General features: G+C 45.0%; 1 pseudogene; it reads right to left on the bottom strand.

Moving 5' to 3' along the window:
- Positions 1-11075: 11075 nt before the first annotated feature.
- On the bottom strand, positions 11076-11189 carry LOC136646364 (5S ribosomal RNA; annotated as a pseudogene).
- Positions 11190-20151: the final 8962 nt, after the last annotated feature.

Below are 20151 nucleotides of genomic sequence, written 5' to 3'. Positions count from 1 at the left end.
CTAAAATTGAGGGTTGGGAGGGTTAGGTCAGACAAAAGAAAATATTTCTTTACTCAGCGTGTGGTTGGTCTGTGGAACTCCTTGCCACAGGATGTGGTGATGGCGTCTGGCCTGGACGCTTTTAAAAGGGAATTGGACAAGTTTCTGGAGGAAAAATCCATTACAGGTTACAAGCCATGATGTGTATGTGCAACCTCCTGATTTTAGAAATGGGCTATGTCAGAATGCCAGATGCCAGGGAGGGCACCAGAATGAGGTCTCTTGTTATCTGGTGTGCTCCCTGGGGCATTTGGTGGGCCGCTGTGAGATACAGGAAGCTGGACTAGATGGGCCTATGGCCTGATCCAGTGGGGCTGTTCTTATGTTCTGATGTTATTGGTTCTGGAACAGAGTGTCGTCTCCAGTGCGCGAAGCCTGGGTAAGGTAGATATGGAGGATAGACTGTTACCCGTGCAGCAAATCCCCCCTCTCCATGTCGCTGAAATGGTTCAATGGAAAGGAAGAAGCCAATATGGTTGGTTCTAGCAGCATTGCAGGAGTTGCCAGAGCGTGACTGCGTTCAGCCATGAACTGCCTAAGGGACTCCGGCTCCGGATTTTGTCTCGAGGTTGTCTCCTGAAGCCTCTTCCATAATTGGATGTAGCCACATGGCAGTGGAGGTTTGGGATCAGAGTTTTCCTTCTCTCAGATGAGCTGCCTTCCCAGGCTGATGAGTCCCATCTACCCGGTGGCTGTTTAGTCGCCTCTTACAACAAGTACATCCGAACTGAGGGCTTATTCTTATCCCCCAGCCCCCAGGGGAAAAACTGATTAATAAGAAACAGATATCAGGCAAGCATGGAGCCTTGTTGTCCCATCACTGTACATGCATGCTTCCAATATATTTTTATTACATTGTCTCTTACTGTAAGATTCCATGCTGGTAACATTTGTTCAGGAATCCCATCCATATATCCTACAAACTTTATGTTGCCATAGCAGTGACATACCTTAATGACCCAATCGCATTGGCGCCGTACACTGAGAGAATGAGTGTTTGGGCAGTGTGAGGCACTTTCCGGCTGTCACAAAAGGCAAACGTGTTGGAAACGGGAAGGGGGGGAAGCAGAGCAACCAGCGGAAGAACGTTTTTTCTACGGTATAATCCACTATCCAGTTTGACTTCTGTGAACAATTAACATACACAAGAGCAGAAGCTGGTTAAGGTTTCAAAAGAAATATTTTACTCACATTTTCCAAGCTTACATATCTTCTGAGTGCTTAGAGGTTCCTACTGCTTGTGGAACAGAGAACTCTGAAAGCTGCTTTCCTTGTTTGAGTGTGTGTGTGTGTGGGAGGATGTTATGGGATCATCCCCAGGCCTGCAGGTAATTTGCAGGCTGGATAGTGTCAGGCCCTGAAGTCTTGGCCTAACTACGCACAGCATCATGGGAGGAGATGATGCAACATCTGGTGATGCATACCAGGTGACTGTCACCTGATGAGTCACCCCATATGCCATCAGAGTGACTTTGCACTTTTAGTACGCTCTGATTGGCTATAGCTAGTATATAGTCCAGCGAGGGCAAGCTGGAGTGTGGGAGATGCAGAGTGGATTTTGTGCCGAAGGCTACGTCAGTGTGATTCGTGATTGTGTGTTATCTGGACTGCTGCTGTATATATTGTACATAGTAAAGAGACATTTGGTGGAGGACTTCTGCCGTCTGTCGTCTTTGTTCCCGGGAGTGCCTACGCTCTGACCTTGAGAGATAGGCTAACGGTGCAGCTGGACAGCCGCTTGCTGTGAACGCTTACCAAGCTGTAACAGAGGAGGTGGTATGCCACTGTGGGTACGAAGCCCAGGCAGTGTACAAACTCCTGCTTTGATGGCAAGAGAAGGGAGAAAGAACAAGAAGGAATTAGGATTATGGATCACACTTCATGCAAGGATCATACATGGCAGGTAAAGGGTCTCAAGTGTCTGGACAGAACACTGCCCTCCTGTGTCCTGCAGGTAGCATTGCATTTAAATTCCAACAAAATGTTCCCTTACCCCAGGGGTTCCTAAAGTGTTCATTGCGATACCTTCGGGCAGGGGTCTCTAAACTTTTCGGCAAAAGGGCTGCATCAAATACCTGGCACAGTGTCGAGGGCCAGAAAAAAAAAAAAGATATAAAATTAAATAAATACATTAGAGATAGAACTTAGATGAATAAATAAATGAATGGGCTCAAATGTCCAGGACTTCTTCAAGCATGAACACAGCCCAAGAAATAAAGCACACGCTTAAATGGATCCCCATTCCCCCATTCCCCAAGCACAACTCTGGTTGTGTTTGGTCAACTGGGCCAGAGGCTCTCAAGGAATCAGAGGCTGACCGCGGGCCGGATAGAGGCTCACCGCAGGCCGCATCTGGCCCCCGGGTCAGCATTTGGAGACCCCTGCCTTAGGGCATTGCAGCACACTCATAGGGTGCTGTGGAATGTAACAGGTGGCCCCTCCTACCTGTTCTCCTGGGTGCCGCCATACTGGATCTCACAAAATATCATGAGATTTGAGTGCCACCATCTTGAATTTCACAAAATATGGTTGCTGCCATCTTGGATTTTGTGAGATTTCAGGAGATCCAAGAAGGCAGTGCCTGGCTGAGCTGTGAAGAAGACTCTGCAGGGGCTCTGTGACCCAGGTAAGTTCAGAAACCACTGTCTTACCCCGACAAGACCTCAGGAGGCCACAACAGCAGGTCTCTCTCTCTCTCTCTCTCTCTCTCACACACACACACACATACACACACACACACACACTCTCTCTCTCTCTCTCTCTCTCTCTCTCTAAAGTGTGCCACTGCTATGTTAACACAAAGCTTGTAGGCAGCTGCTAATTTAAAGAACAGAAGAGGACCGCAACTCTGTTACATTTTGTGGGGAAGGTTTCTAGTTTGTATCTGCCCAGTGCATTGTGTCTCCCAATCCTCAGCTCAGATTCTGTGCCCCTTTAGTTTGGGAAACTGACGGTCTGCCCTAGTCTGAGAAACCTTGCCTTTCTCATCCTCCTCTCAAAGGATTGATCATTATGTATCATGGAAGCTGTTGCTATTGTAGCAGGCGGAGGAGGAAGCAGCATCAACCCTGCTTACGCAGTTCCAGACTGAGCCTCTTCCAGACATGGTATCTGCAGGACTCCCAATTCCAGTAGGCAGGGGAAAACAAGCTATCATGGTGAGTAAGAGAAGAAGCTGAAGGGAAGAGTAAAAATGCATGTGATTGCATTTTTCATCCTTTTGTTCAGTGGACCCACAGTATTTGCAGAGCTGGCATCTGCGGATTTGACTCACTGTGGCTGCCAGTGGATTCCACTGTGGATACCCACATTTAAAGCACTTTAAAAACAAAAAAGTGACAAAATCAGAGCTCCTACCATTTCACAATCAAACCACACCATTTCCCTACCTATAGAGCTGGTTTTAGCACTGAAAAGCCCACTTCTGGGTTGTGTGGAGGTTCTTTTTTCCCCCCAGTTTCACCCCAGGATGCACTGCAATGGAAGCTCTGCAAGCTGGAAAACTATGAGGTTTGGTCACGAAATATCAGGAGCCGTGATTTTGGCACTTGATTTCTTTTTAAAAAATGCTTATCCAATCCAATAATTGTTATTGGCATGCTTCAAATGTGGACCCCAGTATCTATGGGTTCCAGTAATTGTAGGGGGTTCCAGAACCGAACCTCTAAGGGTGCCATGGTCCGACTGTATAACAGTAACAACAGTTATATCACGCATGGGTGGGGGAGAGGAGGGGAGCCAGAGAGAGAGGGGGGGCATGGTGTTAGGGAGGGCATTAATACTTCAGTTAACAAGCTGCAATAGACCACTGATTGCAACTTGCATTCAAGACTTCTGTGTGAGCTGCTCATTAAATACTGTTATCATGCCATAGAACTTGAATATGGATATGGAATGTGGTCTTCCATGCCAATGTATGGAAGAGAGAAAATCTGTCATTCCAGGGCTGTAGGACTATTGCTTGACTACCAGTCTAGAAAACTGGTTGCTTGACTTTTCAGTATAGAAAAAAGGCGCCTGAGGGGAGACATGATTGACACATACAAAATTATGCAGGGGATGGATAGAGTGGATAGAGAGATGCTCTTTTCCTTCTCACATAACACCAGAACCAGGGGACATCCACTAAAATTGAGTGTTGGGAGAGTTAGGACAAAAGAAAATATATCTTTACTCAGTGTGCAGTTAGTCTGTGAAACTCCTTGCCACAGGATGTGGTGTTGGGATCTGGCCTAGATGCCTTTAAAAGGGGATTGGACAAATTTCTGGAGGAAAAGTTCATCACGGGTTACAAGCCATGATGCGTATGTGCAAGCTCCTGATTTTAGAAGTGGGCTACCTGAGAATGACAGATGCAAAGGACGGCACCAGGATGCAGGTCTCTTGTTGTCTTCTGTGCTTCCTGAGGCATTTAGTGGGTCACTGTGAAATACAGGAAGCTGGACTAGATGGGCCTATGGTCTGATCCAGTGGCGCTGTTCTTATGTTCTTACCAGGAGCGCACAAAAATAGTTTTCAGTGGCCATACAAGTGGCCACAGTGTTGTGGTCTTATGTAGACTTTTCAAAAGGTTTTAAATGGCAGTTACTGTCTGAAGCCATGTTTGTATTTTAGGGATCAACTGCTGTGTAGAAGTGGAACTCAAAGTAGTCTGTGAAAGAGGTAGGCTCAGTTCTCAATGGGGCCCAGCTGGATTCTGTGGGGCAAAGTAAACTCAGGTGTGTGTGTGTGTGTGTGTGTGTGTGTGTGTGTGTGTGTGTGTGAGGTCAAAGCACCCAAGATACATTGCACTATCCAGGAGATCTTGCAATATCTGACTTCTTCCACCTCATCATCCCCTGATGATCATTTTGCTGGTGTTCTATAATGAAGAACATTCATTTAGAATCTTCCCAAGTTGTATGCATGGGGACCACTATAAAAGCATTCTCTGTTCTGATAAATATGTGTTGTGATGGAATGAAATCAGCCATTGCTTGCAAGAGTCTGAATTCTAATACGCTACTAAACATTGCCATTCACTTTCTCTGGCTATGATACAAGAATGTATGGATTAAACCTGGTCAGGGTGGTTACTAGAAAGGATTCTGAGTACCCCCAACTACGCAGTTTGTGGGGCAGATCCATTTATCATTTAAACTGGTTTACATCTGCTGCTTAAAGCATAAAAATCTTTTTTTCCCCGTTTTGCAGATGAGGAAGTGGAAATATTATTAATAGGGTGATTAGTCCAAGGCCACCCAGAAACTGTGGTAAACCCTAGAATGAAATCCCTTTGGCTCCCAGGCACTCTTCCTCCCCATCTTCCCCCTTTAGAACAAGACCTTTCTTTCCTGAAAGCAGCTGCCGAGCTGGCTGGCATCGATAGAGTCCGCTGAGGCAAAACTTCAAGCAGCCTCAGGAATGCTCTCAGCGTGATTTTCAAGCCATCAGAGAGCCATTCAGCGGACTGGGAAGAAAATGCCTCCAATCAAAACAAGATAGCAAAAATAGTGTAAGAAATGAGTGGCCCTGGTTTGGGATATGGGCCTCCATCCTTCTCTTTTTGTTGTTGCTAACAATTGTGCCCCATCCTCTTTAGCAAAGCACAGAATGCAGCTGATCAGGGATAGCTGGAAGCACCAATCGTGCGTTAGTGGGAAATGTTTTTTCAGGATGGTGCCATTCTGTCAGCACTGGAATTACAAGTGTACAGAACTATGTCGGGTTATGCTTAAGGGAATGAGCTGTGAGCAAGGCCTCGGAGAGGAATTTTATCAGGGGGTACAAAGTTTCTTTGGGGCCCCTTTGCAAAGGGAGAGGGGTGAAACAGAGCAGGGGAGGGTGGTGACGGGTGAGCAGAATGGGGGCAGGGAGGGGCAAAACAGGGTGGGGAGAGAGTGGATACAGCTGGAGAAAGTCTTTGGAGCCCAGGTGCACCCACCCGTGTGGCATCGGCAGCTTGATACAGTAATACAGAAAACCAAACACACTCCTAAGTCTCTCTAAAAACTTTTAAATATAGAAAACCATGCAGAAAATTAGCATCAGCATATTTAGGCTCACACTAGAATGGAAAGTGTCCTGTGCGCATCAAAATTCCTTCTGTAGTCCCACAGCTGTGTCCCTGAGTTCTCATATGCTCCCGCATCCTAAGTGGATCCAAAAGCCAAGGAGCTACTGTAGCAGCCCCATTTCCTCCCAGATCTGACACTGTGTTAAGGAGTGTCATGTATGCATTCCTCCGCTCAGCATATACAACTTGCCAGTATCTGCAACCGCACGCTCGTGGTAGTGTCCCCAGCATGTTGTGTGGGCAACAAGTCTGAGTAGATAGGAAGATGTCAGATCCCAGGAAATTTCTGGGCCCCCTCCTTTAGCTCCTAGGCCCTCCTTATGACCCTGGGCCTGGGTACAAATTACCCCCTTTAGCCCTCTCTCCTAGGCCCTAGCTGTGAGCTGAAAAGTTCTTTCGTCAAATAGCCCCTTACCTAAGATTGGCCTTTGGTAAGCAGCTCAAAACATCCATTCCCCATGCCCTATTTTACAGTGCTTACAGAGAGATAATTAGGTGAAAGATTTCCAAAGGTAGGTATAATGTCTCTTTTTGTGCCATGGCAAAGTTTGGGACTGTAACAAAGCAGATATATAGGCATCCACTCTATTAATCTGCAGGTCCCATATTACTTACACGTGGCTCACAAACTTCCTCCATCATACAAGTAACTTATGTTTGTCTGAAATCTCACACTTGAATCAGTCCTCCCTCTTGGTATCAATTCCGGTGATACTTAAGAGTTGCCAACTTTCCAGGTCCAGCCTGGAATATCCAGGAATCAGCATCAATCTCCAGGAGACTACTGATGACAATCCTGGACTTCCTTGGCTGAATGACATGTTGGAAAAAAATATATACATCCAGGAATAGCTTCTGTCTGTCAGCAACCCTAATGATACTAGACTCCTAGCAGGTCACCAATTAGGAAGATATCTGTTTCTGGCAATCTATCCTGCAGTTCTGGGGAGGCAGAAACATAGTTCTTGCATATAGCTGTGGCAACCCTCCCAAGTTAAGAGAGAAGATACAAGGTACAAAAGCACAGCAGCAATTAGAACCTACATTTGACAGTGTGAGCTAATTCACTTAGGCAAAATTACTTGCGCCCCTTTAAATTTCTCAGACTTCATCTTATCTGAGCCAAACTACTTGTGGTTTAAAATAGCTTCTGTACAAGAGAATATCCTTCCTCCTTTCTGTGTTGTCTCTCAGAAGCCAGATCTACAAAGTCAAACCAGGAAACCATAAAACAGAGTCACACTCTGAGCATGTGCAGATCCAACATGCTCTCCGCCCTCCCCCATCATAAAGGGCAATAAGTCAGGATTAGACCTGGGAAAGCAGTATGTTGATACTATTATTGTAATACTATGACTGCCTGACTGCCTTCTCTGATCTTCCCAGTCTGCCTCTTCTCTCTTCTCAGGGTCCAGGATTTTTCATGAATAAAACCTGCCTTTCTCTAGGGGGTTTCCTTGTCCAGATTCTGAGATGGTTCTTATATCTTTATGGGAACAATCCTAACCAAATTTCCAGCACTGGCATAGCTATGTGCTGCATCCTGCAGTTGGGGGGCAGTCACGGAGCCCTCCTCAAGGTTTGGCAATGTTTATTCCTTACCTCGAAGTTGCATTGGCCTTATGTTGGTGCTAGAAAGTGGGTTAGGATTGAACCCTATGAGTTACAGGGAATGGTGAATGTTACTAGGTGTGGCGTTCCTTACCACAATGAGAAATTATACCAGCTAGGAGTATCATGCAACTCCTAAAGACAAGAGTGCCTTCCTGAGGTCTGCACCTGGAAGCTCTACACAGCTCTCAAGTTTTCAAAAATCTTTTATCCGATTACTTCCTTTCTTGCCAAACGCTCACAACCCATGGCCAAAGAATTGGCTGGTAAATATGGATGCATTAACTCCCTTCAATTTGAAACTGGCTTAGTATTTGTCAGTTTTCTTGACAAGCATACTGAAAAAGCTCATCTGTATTCTTTCCAAGAGTTCTTTTCCATCTCCAAATGTTGGCGCATGCATGCTAATGTGCATGATCGTATTGCTTCCTGGGAACTGTAGTTTGGTTTCACCTGCCTCGTGGCCACCCCACAATACTAGCCGTGGCAGAGAGCCACATGGCAATTCACATGCCCCCAAACTCCAAACAAACACATCCAGGAGGAAGAAAAGGTTTTACTTCTGTATGGGCAGCAACAACCCCATCAAACCTTTGAAAGAAGTGATCAAGAGATTTGGCACAAAGACAGAAGCGACTCACCAAGCGAGATGCTGCTTGGTTGACTGGTCTCATCATTCACAGCAAATAATGAGAGTGCTATTAAGAGTACAGGATTAACGTTAAAGAACATCTATGCATCTGCCTACAAAGCCTCTGGCTGTGAGTGCCTCGTTTGCAGAGCACTGGACCGTGTATATGCAGTAGGGTTGTCAGGTCAGAGGCACCACCAATTTGAGATTCAGGAGGCAGGGCCTCAAGGGTGGGGCCTGATGATGTCACACAGTAGCACACTATTGAATGACCACAAATATGTACTGCCAGGGTACAGTCTAGAGCAGGGGTGTCCAAAGTTTTTGGCAGGAGGGCCACATCATCTCTCTGACACTGTCGGGGGCCAGGGAAAAAAAGAATTAATTTTCATTTAAAATTTGAATAAATTTACATAGATTTACATAAATGAATATATTAAAGATGAACTTATATGAATGAATGAAGGTCTTGCAATAGCTCAAGGCCTATAAAAGGCCTGGCACAAAGCAAGGCTGGCCTTTCCTTTGCTGCCGCTACTGCATCACAGACATGAAACAACAAGCAGTGGAGAGAGCCCTCATCCCACAACTCACGGGAGAGGTCAAACAGTCGCCCTCTCGCTGAGAGCAGTTACGTTGAGCCAGTATGGGCTCCAACAAATCTCTGGAGGGCCAGAGGCTCATTGGAGACTGGGGGCTCCCTGAGGGCCGCATTGAGAGGCCTCAAGGCCGCAAGTGGCTCCAGGGCCAGGGTTTGGGCATCCTTGGCCTAGAGCAAAGAGACAGGAAATCCAAAGTTTTTTGAGAGGATTTTCCTTGGATTTTCCAATGGACAAATGGCATTATTTTCTTCTTCAGAATGATAAGTGAAATATGTTTTAAAGTCATATTTAAAATAATACAGCAATACCTTGACTTTCATCCACTTGACTTTTGTCACTGTGCTCTTTTAGCTGTTTTCAATCATAACCACATTTCAAATTTCATCCATGTGCTTTCTTCTTTCATCTGATTTCATGATGTTCCATGATATTTGTCGACCTCGTTTATTTATCTTTTATTTCTGTTTCTTTAGGTTTTGCATACATTTTTGCAGTGTTATATAGTTATTTACATTTTTGCCAACCAAAATAAATTTGCAAGCTAAATATATTTTGATATCCATCCATTTTCTACTTTCGTTCATGCTCTAGTTCCTAACCAGATGAAGGTACAAGATATAGCTGTACTGTTAGAATTAATTACATTTCTTCAAAACTCTTGCTGCCATACCACTACATATCCTCCTCTGCTTCCAGGCCAATAGGAAGAGGTGGAGAGGCATGCTGGCAACATGCACTAAATTTTGGGTGGAAGAGAGTGGGGAGGCAGTAGAAGTGGCCCTCCAAAACACAAGTCTAGGGGTCAAACCCAAGAAATGGAAGTCTACCTAGAGAGATTGTTTTTTTACACTTGCAGGGCTGCTTAGCAAAGGAAGGAAACCAGAAATGGTCAAGCCCATCTCCCACCTTCTTCTGGAAATACAAACCCAGGTTTCAGTTGTATAACTCAGGTTTCAGTTGTATACACACCTACCTGGGAATAAGTTGCACTGAATTCAGGGACTTATTTGTGAGTAGATCTGCTCATCAATGCGCATGAGTAGATATGTCAGTCTAGTCTCTAGTCCAAACTTGAAACACCCAGATTCTTTAAAATGCCAAAATCAGAATGGAATACTTCCGAAATGATGTAAAATATTCTAACCAAAATTTATCATAATATAATAGGTTTCCTGAGTTTTGTTTCTTTGTTCCATAATGAATGGTGATGGAGTCTTAACCTAAGGAAAATAATTTATTATAAATAAAACCATTTATTTTAAAAGGAATGGCTTGAGAATGTAGTGAGTTAACATTTGAGAGAGGCACTCTAGATCCTGGGACTGTGGGGCCCCCACATGCATAAAAGGACCCCGTCTTTCTTCCAGTACAATATTGTTAAAGAAAATTGGAGCTGTCCAAGGTCTGTGCCCCTTGTCCAACCTCACTTGCTCAACATGACACTGTCTGATCAGGCCCCAATCCTATCCAACTTTGCAGTAGTGATGCAGCTGTGCCAACAGGGTGTGTGTTGCATCCTGTGGTAATGCAGTCACAGTGGCTTCCTAAAGGTAAGGGAACTTTTGTTCTCTTACCTTGGTATTGAGGCTGCATCAGTGTTGGAAAGTTGTATAGGATTGGGCCCTGGCAAGCTGCTATTGTCTTACTGCGGTGTTCATGGAGAAATTTTTAAAAAAATCCAAATAGATAGTGTTAAAGTCTTAAGATAAAAAGAAATAAGTAAAAGAACTTTATTTTAAAATGTAATAGAAGTAGTGGATTCAAATGTTGGTCCATGCTGGCAAACATTTTTGGCAGCATATGTTTTTAAAAATTATGTTTCATGGTTGCTCTTTGTAATCCAATTCTATTTTAGAATAAGATAAGAGGAACAAAATACTATCTTAAGTGTGTTTATTTTTATTTTGCAGTTCTTGTAAGAAGGAACTTTGGAACTTGAATTGCAGAGCAGACAAACAAACAAAAAAACTCAAATTGGCATATGATAAATTTTGTTGGTGAATTGATGGTTGTACAAAGTGTGGAAACTTCTCAGATAGAGAAACTGTCTGAAATATTTCCTTTCAACACGGAACCCTTTTCTAGCATACAGAGAAAAAATGGTTGGCAACCTTCAGTCTCGAAAGACTATGGTATAAGCCTACAGCACCCGGTATTCCCAAGCGGTCGCCCATCCAAGTACTAACCAGGCTTGACCCTGCTTAGCTTCCAAGATCAGACGAGATCGGGCATCTGCAGGGTAACAGCATACAGAGAAGATAACAAACAATTGCTAGTAAACCTCAAAATTTAAGCTTTGAATTTACAGTATGCATTGACCTTTAATTTTTAATCTCAGCAAAGACACTTCTCACATCATAGCCAATCCTAAATTATAACCATAGAGAGATGGTGTTGAAAGATTTAAGATATAGCATATTTCAGATTAATTTAAAGCATTGGTTCCCAAACTGGTGGGTCATCAGTTTGGCAGGAACCGGAAGTGGGCCATTCCCCCTTAAGTGGAGTGGCCCAGGAATCAATACCCCAATAACCCTGCAGTGATCAGAGCGCTGTGGGGACCCAGAGGCATTTAAACGTATTGGGGGGGTAGGTTGTGAAGCCTCCCAGAAAGTTCTGGAAGCCTGCAGCCCCCTCTGTGAGTTTTCCTGCTGCAGCAGTGAGTTCTGGTTGGCGATCTGAGCTCACTTCCAGTTTTTGATTGGCGTTTCAATTGAAAACTGGACATGAGCTGTGATCACCGATCAGAGCTCACTGCTATAGCAGGGAAACTTTCAGAGGGGGCTGCAGGCTTCCAGGACCATCTGAGAGGCTTCATGAACCCCCCGGGTATGTTTAAATGCCCCAGGTCCCTGCGAACCCGGATCACTGTGGTGCTGTCAAGGCACTCCCCCATTCCCACCCCAACAACTTGCAGGGTCCCCAACTCCCTTGGGGAAGTTGGGGAACCACTGATTAAAAGTTTTGCAGTGGCTTACTTTAACTTTTGTCCCAGCCATGGGTGTTTTTGACCAGTCATGCAAAAAGTGAGTGCACTGCTAGTGAGAGCAAGTCGGGCTCAAACCAATCTCATCTAGTTTGCAGGCTGTGCCTTTGAGCAGTGAGCCATTAGCATCCTGCTTTGCTTGAGGCTGTTGACGCTTTCCTTGTGACACATACCAGCCCCCCTTCCCCTGGGCAAAAGAGTTCCTTCCACTGGCAGGTGCCCCCATAGGAACTCAAACCCTTGCCATAGAGGGGCTTGTTTCACCTTGCTGCGCCCTTCCAAAGGAACTATCTTTCATCCCATGTTCTGTTCTGCTCAAAAGATATTCCTTGGATGTATGTGTTTATGTACATGGGATGAAGAGACGGAAACCCTGGGCACAAGGATTCCTAGTGATCCTTTGCTTTTGCCTCTCTGCTGCTGATGTCACTGTGACTCCTGTGGCATGAGAGAGGTGTTGTAGCATCCTTGTTTTGTGTTTATGTGTATTTGTATGTGGATCCTTGAGGGATCTCCCCATAGTTGAGGTGGTGCCTATGGCTGAGATATTCATTCCTAATGGCTGGTGGGGGGAGGGGTTGTCCTCCCAGCACTGGCCACTCATTAGTGCTACTCCTGACCCCATCAGAGCTTAGTTCACCCTAGTGGTACTCTCTGGTTGCCAAACACAAAATGAATTCCCCTTGCCCTGGGCTAAGCTGCAGGCAGCCCCATCCCCACGTTGGATACAGGGCAGGTTAGCCAGCCTGCCCATTCCTGTGCAAGTTAGGATTGTGCTGTCTGTTATTTAAACTGAGACTACTAGCCCAATCCTATGCATGTCTACTCAGAAGAATGTCCCAGTGAACTCAATGGAACCTACTTTCAGGTCAGCATGTATAGGATTGCAGCCTACATCTCTGTTCAAGTTTCTGGCACAGCCTACCATGTTTTCTCTTTTGGAGGCAGGTCTCATACATCGTATAGTAAACTTATATATATTGTACGCTCTCGCTCTCTCTCTCCTCGCTCTCTCTTACAGACCAGTGAATAGAGAAATCGCTTTCCAGGTCACTGCAAGAAATTGTAGAGCGCTGGAAAGGCCTAGCTTTATCTCTTGCCAAAGAAGGGATTAAGATACAATGATTCACAGGCCTAAGGATTTTCCCTTTGCCTTTGCTTCTGCCTTTCTTAAAGGCAAACGGACAGAGACGAGTTTTTACTCCAAACAGCTGTCTGTTATTTGAATGGAGCCAGCTCTTAATCCTGCACATGACAGCCATCAGAGTCTGCTTTAGTGGAAATGTTTCTTGGATCCAGACAAAGCCTTTGGCACAGTAATTTGTTTGAGAAGGCTCCATTTGTAAACTGTAACCCCTACAGGCTATGTTTTTGGTTCGGCAGCAGACTTCAGGCTAGTCATTATCAATTTAATTAAGAAAAGATGAAGTGCGAGTTGCATGATCAGAAATAGGACAATAAATGTAAGATGTTCACATAAAAATTGGTACAATCTTCCTTTTGTTTCCCCAGGACCTGCTTTGAAATAAGGATGGGAAACAGAAGCATTCCGTAGTAAGATAACAAGATGATCCTGGTCTAAATTCCTATTTGCTAGAGCACTCTGCTGTTTTCAAAAGCTGGGCATTGATAGTTGTAAACCATTAACGGTCCTTTATAAATGGGAGAAAAGTAGGGTATACATGTGTCGGGGTTCCCCTCCTCCCACAAATCCCCAACTTACCCATGGAGAAGGCTTCTGGGCCAGAGGATCAGGGAGGAAGCAGGTGGAGCATGGGGCCACCTCCCCATAGGCTGCCTGGGCACTCCTGTGGGCGGCAAGGCACAGCAGAGGAACACTGCGTGCCAAACCCCCCGCTTCACCCCCCCGCCTTGGAGCCCACAGCTGGACCTCCCTGAGTCGTCTGCAGAGCTACAGGACCCAGGTGGGCAGGGCCAGCCCACCCCCCCAAAGGCAGAGACCAGAGCAGAGGCAGCAGCCTTCCCAGGAGCAACCCTGGCAGCTCCAGGTGAGAGAAGGTGGGAGGGGAACAGAGAGAAGAAGGGGAGGAGTGTTGATAATCCCAGGGGAGGGCAGTCCCAGAGACAGGCCCTTTTTGTACCCTCCCTGTGAGGGAAGGGGAGGGACCAAAGGGGAGGGGCCTTCCCTACATAAACCTGGAGGCCAGGGATGACAAGGCAGTTGGGAATCAGAAGAGCAGGCAGGAGGATCTGCTGCTAGCAGCCCCTGCTCCTGACTGGCAAATGCTGCCAACCCAAAGAGGGGGAACCGGGTGACACAACCCCCTTCTTCTGGTGAACTGTTCTGAGGCCTCCACAAGGGGGTCCCCCCTCAGAAAGGCCAGGCGGGCCCTCCCCTCCCTCCACAGGGAGGCCTCACAACATGTGGAAAAAAACCACACACAAATATCTTGAAGAGTTTCACCAATGGCATTCATTATGTGGGTGCTGCCAGCTCATTTTGTGCTACCTGTGACCAAAAATCACAAAAGCACCCTGGTCCATATTCTGACACAAAATGATGCTGATTAGTCCTTGCCCTCCTGGTGTCTTTCCTTAGGTTATCGCTACACTGAAGATGCGCTTGCCTTCCTGCAACATAAGTTTGGAGGAATCTCTCTTCTGACATCCCACATTCCATCAGTTCCCTTCATCCTTCTTTTCATTATCACAACCTTTTCCTCTTAAACTGTTTTTGTGTGAGTCCATTCACCATAAGCACCTCACTAATTCATTCTGCTAATTTCTTAGGGTAGGGGAGGGAGGTTCATCACAATCCCACAGAGGCTCATTAAGGCTCTCCCATTTTTTCACCATGCTGCATCAGAGTGATAGGTACAAAGTTGTGCCGACACTTGCATACTTTTTGTAAAACTGGCAACTGAACACATTTCGGTGGCTGAAACTATCCTGTAGATTCTGCTTAAAATTTGGCACTTTGAGTTTTTATGGGAAATATTCAAATATTTGATAATATTCAATATTCAGCAGATGTTTTTGACACCTGCGACTGAGTGCTTGACTTTGGATTTCAGTATTTTATATGGGACAATATTGGCTGTCGATATGTGACAGTTTTGACTAGTACCATGAATATTTTTGTTTGTGTTGTTATTTATGTTGCTGGTCATACTGCTCCCACCTCCCCTGTTCAAAGCAATCTCAGCTCAGTATTTTCAAAGGATGTGATCCAAAGGGCTGTTTTAGATGTACCTAACGGCTTGGGCATGCCTAGTGGGTTTTTTTTTTTTTTTTTTGACATTTTCTCTTTAAGTGACAGGTGCCTGGCAGTCCTTATCTAAGCTGCTTCTCAACATTTCCTCAGCTTCAAAGGAGATTTGCCAAACCGTACTTGGGGAGGGAGGGCTGTTGAAGAAGCACAAGTCCAAAGCTCCCTTGGGCATTTGGAATAAATCCCATATTTCTTGGGATCCAAGCCAATGTTAATGCACATACAATTGGTTCATTACTCAGTCACTTCCATCAGTTCCTAATCTTGTCACAGTTCCTCCATCAAGTTGAGGAAGGCATGTGTAGGGTAGTCCCATTTTATCTACACACAGCTGTGAAATAATGCAAGCTGACAGGTAGTGACCGAGCCAAGGCTACCACATCAGCTTCATCGCTGAGCAGAAATTTGCATACTCTTCATTCCAAGTCCAGATGCTTGTTCACTACAGCACACCAGAGTGGCTACAGTCCATTTTCCAGTTCTGACTCAAAATGAACAGATAACTGTTTTTGCTTCCGAACCGTTGGCTCTCAGAACTACTTTTTGAAATTTTTATTCCAGCATTAAATTTTTTTTAAATGACGTTCTTCAGTTATTTTGTTAATCTTTCTATATATTGTTTTACATATTTCAACACATGTAGCTTTACAACCATGTTCCCCCAGCTAATGTGTGTCCATTCTAGGAACCAGAATATAAAGTATTGCTTTTGGCTGCTTTAGAAACTTATAGTCCAATCCCTTGCATGTCTACTCAAAAGTAAATGCAATTCAGTTGAATAGCACCTATTCTTAGGTAACCCAAATATTGCAGGTAAATCCTTACCTGCAAGATTGCAGGCAAAGCCTAAGGACTGCAGCCTGTAATCCCAAACACACTTATCAAGGAGTAAGCCCCATTAAACACAATGAGAAACATGTTTATTTCAGAGTAAACATGCTTAGGATTGTACTGTTAATCATGTTGCTCAACAGTGTGGGTGACAAGCACATTACATGCAATCATAGATTTCAATTGCACAGGATAACTTTGAAAGGGAAAGAGTGAATTTCAGCACTGAATTCTACCCACTACATGCCGGGGAACATATGTTCTGGATTCTGTTGTGCTAACTTCAGGCAGGATGTTAAAATTGGTGCAAGAAATGTGATGTGTATATATCAAAGAAAGCCACCCAGAACAGGAAGAGCTTCACTGCAGTACTATCAGGTGGGTACTGCTTTGCTTGGGTCTTTGCCCAAGACTCTCAGGCTGGCAATCAATTCATTCTGGTAACTGAATATTATGCCAGGATTTGAGGCTAACCCAATGAAAAACTAAGAACCGGTGTTAGACACACAACTGGTCTTTTCTGAACATATTTGCGGCCCTGGGAAATGAGGGCTAAACTACATGAGGTAGGGGTAGCTACATATGTTCACAAATCTGAATTACAGAATTCACATGTAAAGTGGCAGTGAGGGGTTCTAATTGTTACATCCAAAGAGGTACACAGGTGAGGGGAGCTGGACCTTCTCATCTCATCCATTTCCCTTCCTCATGTTCCCAGGCACATTTGTCCCAGCCTTGCTTACATACGTGTAGCAGTGAAGAAGTTCAGGTTAGCTGATTCGGTGCCTCCTGGTGGCATATGCAGGAGCCCAGTTAGCAAAAACAAAAAGGGTATTCTTGTCTGTCTCATCTGTGGCAAGAACTTCAGATCTAAAACTGAAATGGTCTACTCAAAGGTTAAACTAAAAACAACCTCCAACTGAAAATCTCTACCGCCACCACACTGGTGTCTTCAAATAACATATAAATGGCAAATGAGTCAAATAAGAACATAATCATGTCCCCCCTCAGGTGTCTTTTCTAGGCTGAAGAGGCCCAAACGCCGTAGCCTTTCTTCATAAGGAAGGTGCCCCAGCCCCGTAATCATCTTAGTCGCTCTCTTTTGCACCTACATAAGAACAGCCCCACTGGATCAGGCCATAGGCCCATCTAGTCCAGCTTCCTGTATTTCACAGTGACCCACTAAATGCCTCAGGAAGCACACAAGACAACAAGAGACCTGCACCTTGGTACCATCCTTTGCATCTGTCATTCTCAGGTAACCCACTTCTAAAATTAGGAGGTTGCGCATACACATCACATCATGGCTTGTAACCCATGATGGACTTTTCCTCCAGAAATTTGTCTAATCCCCTTTTAAAGGCATCTAGGCCAGATCCCATCACGACATCCTGGGGCAAGGAGTTCCACAGACCGACCACACACTGAGTAAAGAAATATTTTCTTTTGTCTGTCCTAACCCTCCCAACACTCAATTTTAGTGGATGTTCCTTGGTTCTGGTGTTATGTGAGAGTGTAAAAAGCATCTCTCTATCCACTCTGTCCATCCCCTGCATAATTTTGTATCTCACAGTGGCCCACCAAATGCCCCAGGGAGCACACCATATAACAAGAGACCTGCATCCTGGTGCTCTCCCGTGCATTGGCGTTCTGACATAGCCCATTTCTAAAATCAGGAGGTTGCACATACACATCATGGCTTGTAACCCATAATTGTTTTTTCTCCAGAAACTTGTCCAATTCCCTTTTAAAGGCATCCAGGCAAGATGCTGTCACCACATCCTACAACAAGGAGTTCCACAGACCGACCACACGCTGAGTAAAGAAATATTTTCTTTTGTCTGTCCTAACCCTCCCAACACTCAATTTTAGTGGATGTTCCTTCGTTCTGGTGTTATGTGAGAGTATTAAAAAGCATCTCTCTATCCACTTTATCCTTCCCATGCATAATTTTATATGTCTCAATCATGTCCCCCCTCAGGCGTCTCTTTTCTAGGCTGAAGAGGCCCAAACACCGTAGCCTTTTCTCATAAGGAAGGTGCCCCAGCCCCGTAATCATCTTAGTTGCTCTCTTTTGCACCTTTTCCATTTCCACTATGTCTTTTTTGAGATGCGGCGACCAGAACTGGTCACAATACTCCAGGTGTGGCCTTACCATAGATTTGTACAACGGCATTATAATATTAGCCGTTTTGTTCTCAATACCCTTCCTAATGATCCCAAGCATAGAATTGGCCTTCTTCACTGCCGCTGCACATTGGGTTGACACTTTCATCGACCTGTCCACCACCACCAGCTGTCACAGACAGCTCAGAACCCATCAGCCTATATCTAAAGTTTTGATTTTTTGCCCCAATGTCCATGACCTTACACTTACTGACATTGAAGCGCATCTGCCACTTTGCTGCCCATTCTGCCAGTCTGGAGAGATCCTTCTGGAGCTCCTCACAATCACTTCTGGTCTTCACCACTTGGAAAAGTTTGGTGTCATCTGCAAACTTTGCCACCTCACTGCTCACCCCTGTCTCCAGGTCATTTATGAAGAGGTTGAAAAGCACTGGTCCCAGGACAGATCCTTGGGGCACACCGCTTTTCACTTCTCTCCATTGTGAAAATTGCCCATTGACACCCACTCTCTGCTTCCTGGCCTCCAACCAGTTCTCAATCCACGAGAGGACCTGTCCTCTAATTCTCTGACTGTGGAGTTTTTTCAGTAGTCTTTGGTGAGGGACCGTGTCAAAGGCCTTCTGAAAGTCCAGATATATAACGTCCACGGGTTCTCCCGCATCCACATGCCTGTTGACCTTTTCAAAGAATTCTATAAGGTTCATGAGGCAAGACTTACCCTTACAGAAGCCATACTGACTCTCCCTCAGCAAGGCCTGTTCATCTATGTAGTCTATGATGACTTTATATGATGAATTTTCATCTATGTCTTTATAATAATAAATATTATATTTTCTTATATTAATATTAGCAAATGTTATTTTCAATTGCATTTAATTAAAGTTTAATGCATCTGTTAGAAATAGTTGGAAACCAGAAATGTTAAGTAGTTGTTCATAAAGTTGCAGTTTGAGGGGATGAGGGTAGGGTTTGTTTGTTTTCCTATTACTTTTTCTTACAGTCCAATCCTATCCCCAGCCAAGTTATAGCATGCAGCTGCACCAACAGAGGCTATGCTGCAGGCAATGGGGGGGGGGGTGCAATCAGGAATCCTGTGAGAGATACACAGGCTATGTGTACCTCAACTCTGCATAGACTATAGGCACACTGACAGCCTATGGGTCTCCTTGGATCTACATCAGCTAGATAGCTGGCATAAGTTTGAGGAGAGCTGGGGGTAGTGGTGGGGAGGGCTGAAAAATGGGGGTAACTTCCAGCATGTGCAAGTGCTACTAGATCTATCCTATCTTTCCCTGATACCCTCTGGTTCATCCCCTGTAATGCCCTTTATTCCCCCTGCCCACCCACTGCATCACCCCCACTGATAACTCATTGGTGTCAGTGGAGTCTCTCAGAGCTGCTGCAGCACATGCTATGCCTCTCTCCATTTGCTGCAGTGGCCTGGCAGTATTCTACATCAGTCCCGCATTGCTGCAGCTTTGCTGTGCCCCCGTATGGTGTCCAGCAGTACAGAGAGTTCATAGGATTGGACTCTAAGGCCGCAATCCTAACCCACTTTCCAGCACTGACTTAAGGACTATGCAACTCTGAGGTAAGGGAACAAACATTGCTCTACCTTGAGGAGGCCTCCACGACTGCCCCCCAACTGCAGGATGCAGCACATGTCCCACTGGCACAGCTATGCCAGTGCTGGAAAGTTGGTTAGGATTGCACCCTAAGGCTGTAATCCTATGCACACTTTCCTGGGAGTAAGCCCCATTGAACTCAATGGGACTTATTTCTGATTGTACTGTTAATTTCCTTATGTTTATATGGTCTTCCATATTCGTGTGCAAGCATTAGGCTTGAGTTCATCTATATTTCTTTTTCCAGGTGAAGGTATCATTCTTATAATACAGAAAAGGTATGTAAAACATGAAGTTTAAAAAATACACTGGTTCTTTGATCTATAGCCATAGGGGAAGGCTTTGAAACAGGTGGTCTTGTATGGTTCTACAGTCCAGGAACAGAGTCATCACTTCTGAAGGTGAACTCCAA

This window comes from Tiliqua scincoides, chromosome 3 (assembly GCF_035046505.1).
Source record: "Tiliqua scincoides isolate rTilSci1 chromosome 3, rTilSci1.hap2, whole genome shotgun sequence".
Classification (NCBI taxonomy): Eukaryota; Metazoa; Chordata; class Lepidosauria; order Squamata; family Scincidae; genus Tiliqua; species Tiliqua scincoides.
This window is presented reverse-complemented; position numbering and strand designations above follow the sequence as displayed.